Source organism: Calonectris borealis, chromosome 6 (genome assembly GCF_964195595.1).
Source record: "Calonectris borealis chromosome 6, bCalBor7.hap1.2, whole genome shotgun sequence".
In the NCBI taxonomy this organism is placed as follows: Eukaryota; Metazoa; Chordata; class Aves; order Procellariiformes; family Procellariidae; genus Calonectris; species Calonectris borealis.
The window spans coordinates 44,875,356-44,885,148 of NC_134317.1; positions in this window are offsets into that span (position 1 = coordinate 44,875,356).

The following is a 9,793-nucleotide window of genomic DNA, read 5'->3' on the forward strand; positions in this document are numbered from 1 at the left end:
ACAGAGCCCCGGTGTTGGTGAGACAGAGAAGGGGCTGCCAAGAGATCGTGAGGGCCGGCATCAACCTTGGTTCCTGGCTACTACAGTGCCTAAGCCCTACTTCCGTACCTAAGCCCCACTTGGAGAGTGGTCGCTTCGGAGGTGGCCCTGGTGAGAGTCAGGGCTAGGTTAATGTTAGGCGAGGGAACAGACTCAGAGCCCCTGTGTTGGCGAGGCTGCCAAGGAAGGTGTGGGCCAGCATCATCCGCGAGTCCTGGCTCTTCAGTGCCAAGTCCTATGTGGCGTTTGGCCGCTTCGGAAGCTTGGCTCTGAGGAGGGTAAGGGATATGTAGAGGATGAATGGGAGAACAGAGACAGAGCCCCGGTGTTGGTGGGGCTGAGAATGGGCTGCCAAGAGATCGTGAGGGCCAGCATCATCCTTGAGTCCTGGCTATTTCTATGCCTGAGCCGGTGGAGGTGGGTGGCCGTTTCGGAGCTTGCCTCTGAGGAGGATAAGGGATAGTTTGAGGTTCTGCGTAGATAACGAGATCCTCTGCATTAGTTAACGCCACCCACCACATGGACTCCAAACGAGGAGTAGCCCCTTCCCGGTCCCACTAGCCCTCTCCCTTATTCTCTAACCTAAATATCAACCTTTGCCTTACCATCTCTCAAGCCCATTTCCTAAACGGCTTCCCACCAGAGGGCGCTCCAACACAGAAAGAACCAGCTGTTCTGGTTGAAAGCTGTTTCTGGCTCTTGCCTTTCGTGGAAGCCCTTTCCGAGGGAGCTGCTCTCGCTCTACCACCCAACCAGCAACCTTACCACAGCCCAACTGCAAAGCAGTCGATCCCCTCTTCGGGCTCCCATAAACTAACAGGCAGGACTGAAAGATGTTGGTGGCTCTCACCTTCCCTTGATAGCCCCTTCTCAGCTGCCCAACACCCAGCCAGCTCCAGCACCCCAAATGTGCCATATCCACCACACCTAGCACTCCTTGCTACACATTGGTGGTGCCTGGTGCTAGGCATGTTCCGTTGCTGAGTCGTGGGGGTGTTGGGGGGTGGGAACTGCGGGGACTGGCTTCTTGTCATGTCCTGGTGCTGGGGATGCTGGGTGCTGTGTGCTGGGCTCCGGGGCTGCTGGCCATGTCGAGGTGCTGTGCATTGGTGGTGGGTGTGCTGGGTTGTGTGCATGTGTGGGAATAGGTGCTGGGCCATGGGAGTGCTGGGCCCTGGCAGTGCTGGGTGGAGGGTATGATGGGTGCATGTGTTGGTTTAACCCCAGCCAGCAAATAAACCCCACGCAGCCGCTGGCTCACCTCCCCCCCCACCCCGTGGGATTGGGGAGAGAATCGAGAAGGCACAAGTAGGAAAGCTCCCGTGTTGAGATAAAAACAGTTTAATGGTTGAAATAAAACGAAGTAGAACAGTAATAATAACAATGAGAACAACAACAACAACAGACGATACAAAGCAGGCAATGCACAATGCAACTGCTCACCGCTGCCGACCGCGTGTCATGAACTGGGGGGGGGAGGGGGTGTCGTTTCAGTGCCAAGCCCCATGTGGAGGGTGGCCGCTTCGGAGGTGGCCCTGGTGAGAGTCAGGGCTAGGTTGATGTTAGGCGGGAGAACAGACTCAGAGCCCCGGTGATGGTGGGGCTGCCTAGGGACTGCAAATGGAAGGGGAGGGCCAGCACCACCCTTGATTCCTGGCTATCTCAGTGCCAAGCCCCATGTGGAGGGTGGCCGCTGCGGAGCTTTGCCCTGATGAGGGTAAGGGATATGTCGAGGATTCGTGGGAGAACAGAGACAGAGCCCCGGTATTGGTGGGGCTGCAAAGAGATCGTGAGGGCCAGCATCAACCTTATTCTGGCTACTTCCCTATCTAAGCCCCACGTGGAGAGTGGTCGCTTCGGAGCTGGGCCCTGATGAGGGTCAGGGCTAGGTTGAGGTTAGGTGGGAGAACAGAGACAGAGCCCCGGCATTGGTGCGCCTGAGAAGGGGCTGCGCAGTGATCGTGAGGGCCAGCATCAACCTTGATTCCTGGCTACTGCCGTACCTAAGCCCCACATGAAGAGTGGTCGCTTCGGAGCTTGGCTCCGATGAGGGTAAGGGATAGGTCGCTGTTAGGTGCGAGCAGAGACACAGAGCCCCGGTATTGGTGGGGCTGAAGAGGGGGCTGACAAGAGACCGTGAGGGCCAGCATCAACCTTGGTTCCTGGCTACTTCAGTGCCAAGCCCCATGTGGAGGGTGGCCTCTTCGGAGCTCTGCCCTGATGAGGGTAAGGGATATGTCGAGGCTAAGTGGGAGAACAGAGACAGAGACTCGGTTTTGGTGGCCTGAGAAGGGGCTGCCAAGGGACCGTGAGGGCCAGCATCAGCCTTGGTTCCTGGCTACTTCAGTGCCTAGCTCCATGTGGCCGGTGGCCACTTCGGAGATTGGCCCTGATAAGGGTCAGGGCTAGGTTGAGGTTAGGTGGAAGAAGAGGCACAGAGCCCCGGTGTTGGTGAGACAGAGAAGGGGCTGCCAAGAGATCGTGAGGGCCGGCATCAACCTTGGTTCCTGGCTACTACAGTGCCTAAGCCCTACTTCCGTACCTAAGCCCCACTTGGAGAGTGGTCGCTTCGGAGGTGGCCCTGGTGAGAGTCAGGGCTAGGTTAATGTTAGGCGAGGGAACAGACTCAGAGCCCCTGTGTTGGCGAGGCTGCCAAGGAAGGTGTGGGCCAGCATCATCCGCGAGTCCTGGCTCTTCAGTGCCAAGTCCTATGTGGAGTTTGGCCGCTTCGGAAGCTTGGCTCTGAGGAGGGTAAGGGATATGTAGAGGATGAATGGGAGAACAGAGACAGAGCCCCGGTGTTGGTGGGGCTGAGAATGGGCTGCCAAGAGATCGTGAGGGCCAGCATCATCCTTGAGTCCTGGCTATTTCTATGCCTGAGCCGGTGGAGGTGGGTGGCCGTTTCGGAGCTTGCCTCTGAGGAGGATAAGGGATAGTTTGAGGTTCTGCGGAGATAACGAGATCCTTCTGCATTAGTTAACGCCACCCACCACATGGACTCCAAACGAGGAGTAGCCCCTTCCCGGTCCCACTAGCCCTCTCCCTTATTCTCTAACCTAAATATCAACCTTTGCCTTACCATCTCTCAAGCCCATTTCCTAAACGGCTTCCCACCAGAGGGCGCTCCAACACAGAAAGAACCAGCTGTTCTGGTTGAAAGCTGTTTCTGGCTCTTGCCTTTCGTGGAAGCCCTTTCCGAGGGAGCTGCTCTCGCTCTACCACCCAACCAGCAACCTTACCACAGCCCAACTGCAAAGCAGTCGATCCCCTCTTCGGGCTCCCATAAACTAACAGGCAGGACTGAAAGATGTTGGTGGCTCTCACCTTCCCTTGATAGCCCCTTCTCAGCTGCCCAACACCCAGCCAGCTCCAGCACCCCAAATGTGCCATATCCACCACACCTAGCACTCCTTGCTACACATTGGTGGTGCCTGGTGCTAGGCATGTTCCGTTGCTGAGTCGTGGGGGTGTTGGGGGGTGGGAACTGCGGGGACTGGCTTCTTGTCATGTCCTGGTGCTGGGGATGCTGGGTGCTGTGTGCTGGGCTCCAGGGCTGCTGGGCATGTCGAGGTGCTGTGCATTGGTGGTGGGTGTGCTGGGTTGTGTGCATGTGTGGGAATCAGTGCTGGGCCATGGGAGTGCTGGGCCCTGGCAGTGCTGGGTGGAGGGTATGATGGGTGCATGTGTTGGTTTAACCCCAGCCAGCAAATAAACCCCACGCAGCCGCTGGCTCACCTCCCCCCCCAACCCGTGGGATTGGGGAGAGAATCGAGAAGGCACAAGTAGGAAAGCTCGCGTGTTGAGATAAAAACAGTTTAATGGTTGAAATAAAACGAAGTAGAACAGTAATAATAATAATGAGAACAACAACAACAACAGACGATACAAAGCAGGCAATGCACAATGCAACTGCTCACCGCTGCCGACCGCGTGTCATGAACTGGGGGGGAGGGGGTGTCGTTTCAGTGCCAAGCCCCATGTGGAGGGTGGCCGCTTCGGAGCTTTGCCCTGATGAGGGTAAGGGATATGTCGAGGATTCGTGGGAGAACAGAGACAGAGCCCCGGTATTGGTGGGGCTGCAAAGAGATCGTGAGGGCCAGCATCAACCTTATTCTGGCTACTTCCCTATCTAAGCCCCACGAGGAGAGTGGTCGCTTCGGAGCTGGGCCCTGATGAGGGTCAGGGCTAGGTTGAGGTTAGGTGGGAGAACAGAGACAGAGCCCCGGCATTGGTGCGCCTGAGAAGGGGCTGCGCAGTGATCGTGAGGGCCAGCATCAACCTTGATTCCTGGCTACTGCCGTACCTAAGCCCCACATGAAGAGTGGTCGCTTCGGAGCTTGGCTCCGATGAGGGTAAGGGATAGGTCGCTGTTAGGTGCGAGCAGAGACACAGAGCCCCGGTATAGGTGGGGCTGAAGAGGGGGCCGACAAGAGACCGTGAGGGCCAGCATCAACCTTGGTTCCTGGCTACTTCAGTGCCAAGCCCCATGTGGAGGGTGGCCAATGCGGAGCTTTGCCCTGATGAAGGTAAGGGATATGTCGAGGCTAAGTGGGAGAACAGAGACAGAGACCCGGTATTGGTGCGCCTGAGAAGGGGCTGCCAAGAGATCGTGAGGGCCAGCATCAACCTTGATTCCTGGCTATCTCAGTGCAAAGCCCCACGTGGAGGGTGGTCGCTGCTGAGCTTGGCTCCGATGAGGGTAAGGGATAGGTCGCTGTTAGGTGCGAGCAGAGACACAGAGCCCCGGTATTGGTGGGGCTGAAGAGGGGGCCGACAAAAGACCGTGAGGGCCAGCATCAACCTTGGTTCCTGGCTACTTCAGTGTCAAGCCCCATGTGGAGGGTGGCCTCTTCGGAGCTCTGCCCTGATGAGGGTAAGGGATATGTCGAGGCTAAGTGGGAGAACAGAGACAGAGACCCGGTTTTGGTGGCCTGAGAAGGGGCTGCCAAGGGACCGTGAGGGCCAGCATCAGCCTTGGTTCGTGGCTACTTCAGTGCCTAGCTCCATGTGGCCGGTGGCCACTTCGGAGATTGGCCCTGATAAGGGTCAGGGCTAGGTTGAGGTTAGGTGGAAGAAGAGGCACAGAGCCCCGGTGTTGGTGAGACAGAGAAGGGGCTGCCAAGAGATCGTGAGGGCCGGCATCAACCTTGGTTCCTGGCTACTACAGTGCCTAAGCCCTACTTCCGTACCTAAGCCCCACTTGGAGAGTGGTCGCTTCGGAGGTGGCCCTGGTGAGAGTCAGGGCTAGGTTAATGTTAGGCGAGGGAACAGACTCAGAGCCCCTGTGTTGGCGAGGCTGCCAAGGAAGGTGTGGGCCAGCATCATCCGCGAGTCCTGGCTCTTCAGTGCCAAGTCCTATGTGGAGTTTGGCCGCTTCGGAAGCTTGGCTCTGAGGAGGGTAAGGGATATGTAGAGGATGAATGGGAGAACAGAGACAGAGCCCCGGTGTTGGTGGGGCTGAGAATGGGCTGCCAAGAGATCGTGAGGGCCAGCATCATCCTTGAGTCCTGGCTATTTCTATGCCTGAGCCGGTGGAGGTGGGTGGCCGTTTCGGAGCTTGCCTCTGAGGAGGATAAGGGATAGTTTGAGGTTCTGCGTAGATAACGAGATCCTTCTGCATTAGTTAACGCCACCCACCACATGGACTCCAAACGAGGAGTAGCCCCTTCCCGGTCCCACTAGCCCTCTCCCTTATTCTCTAACCTAAATATCAACCTTTGCCTTACCATCTCTCAAGCCCATTTCCTAAACGGCTTCCCACCAGAGGGCGCTCCAACACAGAAAGAACCAGCTGTTCTGGTTGAAAGCTGTTTCTGGCTCTTGCCTTTCGTGGAAGCCCTTTCCGAGGGAGCTGCTCTCGCTCTACCACCCAACCAGCAACCTTACCACAGCCCAACTGCAAAGCAGTCGATCCCCTCTTCGGGCTCCCATAAACTAACAGGCAGGACTGAAAGATGTTGGTGGCTCTCACCTTCCCTTGATAGCCCCTTCTCAGCTGCCCAACACCCAGCCAGCTCCAGCACCCCAAATGTGCCATATCCACCACACCTAGCACTCCTTGCTACACATTGGTGGTGCCTGGTGCTAGGCATGTTCCGTTGCTGAGTCGTGGGGGTGTTGGGGGGTGGGAACTGCGGGGACTGGCTTCTTGTCATGTCCTGGTGCTGGGGATGCTGGGTGCTGTGTGCTGGGCTCCGGGGCTGCTGGCCATGTCGAGGTGCTGTGCATTGGTGGTGGGTGTGCTGCGTTGTGTGCATGTGTGGGAATCAGTGCTGGGCCATGGGAGTGCTGGGCCCTGGCAGTGCTGGGTGGAGGGTATGATGGGTGCATGTGTTGGTTTAACCCCAGCCAGCAAATAAACCCCACGCAGCCGCTGGCTCACCTCCCCCCCCACCCCGTGGGATTGGGGAGAGAATCGAGAAGGCACAAGTAGGAAAGCTCCCGTGTTGAGATAAAAACAGTTTAATGGTTGAAATAAAACGAAGTAGAACAGTAATAATAACAATGAGAACAACAACAACAACAGACGATACAAAGCAGGCAATGCACAATGCAACTGCTCACCGCTGCCGACCGCGTGTCATGAACTGGGGGGGGAGGGGGTGTCGTTTCAGTGCCAAGCCCCATGTGGAGGGTGGCCGCTTCGGAGGTGGCCCTGGTGAGAGTCAGGGCTAGGTTGATGTTAGGCGGGAAAACAGACTCAGAGCCCCGGTGATGGTGGGGCTGCCTAGGGACTGCAAATGGAAGGGGAGGGCCAGCACCACCCTTGATTCCTGGCTATCTCAGTGCCAAGCCCCATGTGGAGGGTGGCCGCTGCGGAGCTTTGCCCTGATGAGGGTAAGGGATATGTCGAGGATTCGTGGGAGAACAGAGACAGAGCCCCGGTATTGGTGGGGCTGCAAAGAGATCGTGAGGGCCAGCATCAACCTTATTCTGGCTACTTCCCTATCTAAGCCCCACGTGGAGAGTGGTCGCTTCGGAGCTGGGCCCTGATGAGGGTCAGGGCTAGGTTGAGGTTAGGTGGGAGAACAGAGACAGAGCCCCGGCATTGGTGCGCCTGAGAAGGGGCTGCGCAGTGATCGTGAGGGCCAGCATCAACCTTGATTCCTGGCTACTGCCGTACCTAAGCCCCACATGAAGAGTGGTCGCTTCGGAGCTTGGCTCCGATGAGGGTAAGGGATAGGTCGCTGTTAGGTGCAAGCAGAGACACAGAGCCCCGGTATAGGTGGGGCTGAAGAGGGGGCCGACAAGAGACCGTGAGGGCCAGCATCAACCTTGGTTCCTGGCTACTTCAGTGCCAAGCCCCATGTGGAGGGTGGCCTCTTCGGAGCTCTGCCCTGATGAGGGTAAGGGATATGTCGAGGCTAAGTGGGAGAACAGAGACAGAGACCCGGTTTTGGTGGGGCAGAGAAGGGGCTGCCAAGGGACCGTGAGGGCCAGCATCAGCCTTGGTTCGTGGCTACTTCAGTGCCTAGCTCCATGTGGCCGGTGGCCACTTCGGAGATTGGCCCTGATAAGGGTCAGGGCTAGGTTGAGGTTAGGTGGAAGAAGAGGCACAGAGCCCCGGTGTTGGTGAGACAGAGAAGGGGCTGCCAAGAGATCGTGAGGGCCGGCATCAACCTTGGTTCCTGGCTACTACAGTGCCTAAGCCCTACTTCCGTACCTAAGCGCCACTTGGAGAGTGGTCGCTTCGGAGGTGGCCCTGGTGAGAGTCAGGGCTAGGTTAATGTTAGGCGAGGGAACAGACTCAGAGCCCCTGTGTTGGCGAGGCTGCCAAGGAAGGTGTGGGCCAGCATCATCCGCGAGTCCTGGCTCTTCAGTGCCAAGTCCTATGTGGCGTTTGGCCGCTTCGGAAGCTTGGCTCTGAGGAGGGTAAGGGATATGTAGAGGATGAATGGGAGAACAGAGACAGAGCCCCGGTGTTGGTGGGGCTGAGAATGGGCTGCCAAGAGATCGTGAGGGCCAGCATCATCCTTGAGTCCTGGCTATTTCTATGCCTGAGCCGGTGGAGGTGGGTGGCCGTTTCGGAGCTTGCCTCTGAGGAGGATAAGGGATAGTTTGAGGTTCTGCGGAGATGACGAGATCCTTCTGCATTAGTTAACGCCACCCACCACATGGACTCCAAACGAGGAGTAGCCCCTTCCCGGTCCCACTAGCCCTCTCCCTTATTCTCTAACCTAAATATCAACCTTTGCCTTACCATCTCTCAAGCCCATTTCCTAAACGGCTTCCCACCAGAGGGCGCTCCAACACAGAAAGAACCAGCTGTTCTGGTTGAAAGCTGTTTCTGGCTCTTGCCTTTCGTGGAAGCCCTTTCCGAGGGAGCTGCTCTCGCTCTACCACCCAACCAGCAACCTTACCACAGCCCAACTGCAAAGCAGTCGATCCCCTCTTCGGGCTCCCATAAACTAACAGGCAGGACTGAAAGATGTTGGTGGCTCTCACCTTCCCTTGATAGCCCCTTCTCAGCTGCCCAACACCCAGCCAGCTCCAGCACCCCAAATGTGCCATATCCACCACACCTAGCACTCCTTGCTACACATTGGTGGTGCCTGGTGCTAGGCATGTTCCGTTGCTGAGTCGTGGGGGTGTTGGGGGGTGGGAACTGCGGGGACTGGCTTCTTGTCATGTCCTGGTGCTGGGGATGCTGGGTGCTGTGTGCTGGGCTCCGGGGCTGCTGGGCATGTCGAGGTGCTGTGCATTGGTGGTGGGTGTGCTGCGTTGTGTGCATGTGTGGGAATCAGTGCTGGGCCATGGGAGTGCTGGGCCCTGGCAGTGCTGGGTGGAGGGTATGATGGGTGCATGTGTTGGTTTAACCCCAGCCAGCAAATAAACCCCACGCAGCCGCTGGCTCACCTCCCCCCCCACCCCGTGGGATTGGGGAGAGAATCGAGAAGGCACAAGTAGGAAAGCTCCCGTGTTGAGATAAAAACAGTTTAATGGTTGAAATAAAACGAAGTAGAACAGTAATAATAACAATGAGAACAACAACAACAACAGACGATACAAAGCAGGCAATGCACAATGCAACTGCTCACCGCTGCCGACCGCGTGTCATGAACTGGGGGGGAGGGGGTGTCGTTTCAGTGCCAAGCCCCATGTGGAGGGTGGCCGCTTCGGAGCTTTGCCCTGATGAGGGTAAGGGATATGTCGAGGATTCGTGGGAGAACAGAGACAGAGCCCCGGTATTGGTGGGGCTGCAAAGAGATCGTGAGGGCCAGCATCAACCTTATTCTGGCTACTTCCCTATCTAAGCCCCACGAGGAGAGTGGTCGCTTCGGAGCTGGGCCCTGATGAGGGTCAGGGCTAGGTTGAGGTTAGGTGGGAGAACAGAGACAGAGCCCCGGCATTGGTGCGCCTGAGAAGGGGCTGCGCAGTGATCGTGAGGGCCAGCATCAACCTTGATTCCTGGCTACTGCCGTACCTAAGCCCCACATGAAGAGTGGTCGCTTCGGAGCTTGGCTCCGATGAGGGTAAGGGATAGGTCGCTGTTAGGTGCGAGCAGAGACACAGAGCCCCGGTATAGGTGGGGCTGAAGAGGGGGCCGACAAGAGACCGTGAGGGCCAGCATCAACCTTGGTTCCTGGCTACTTCAGTGCCAAGCCCCATGTGGAGGGTGGCCAATGCGGAGCTTTGCCCTGATGAAGGTAAGGGATATGTCGAGGCTAAGTGGGAGAACAGAGACAGAGACCCGGTATTGGTGCGCCTGAGAAGGGGCTGCCAAGAGATCGTGAGGGCCAGCATCAACCTTGAT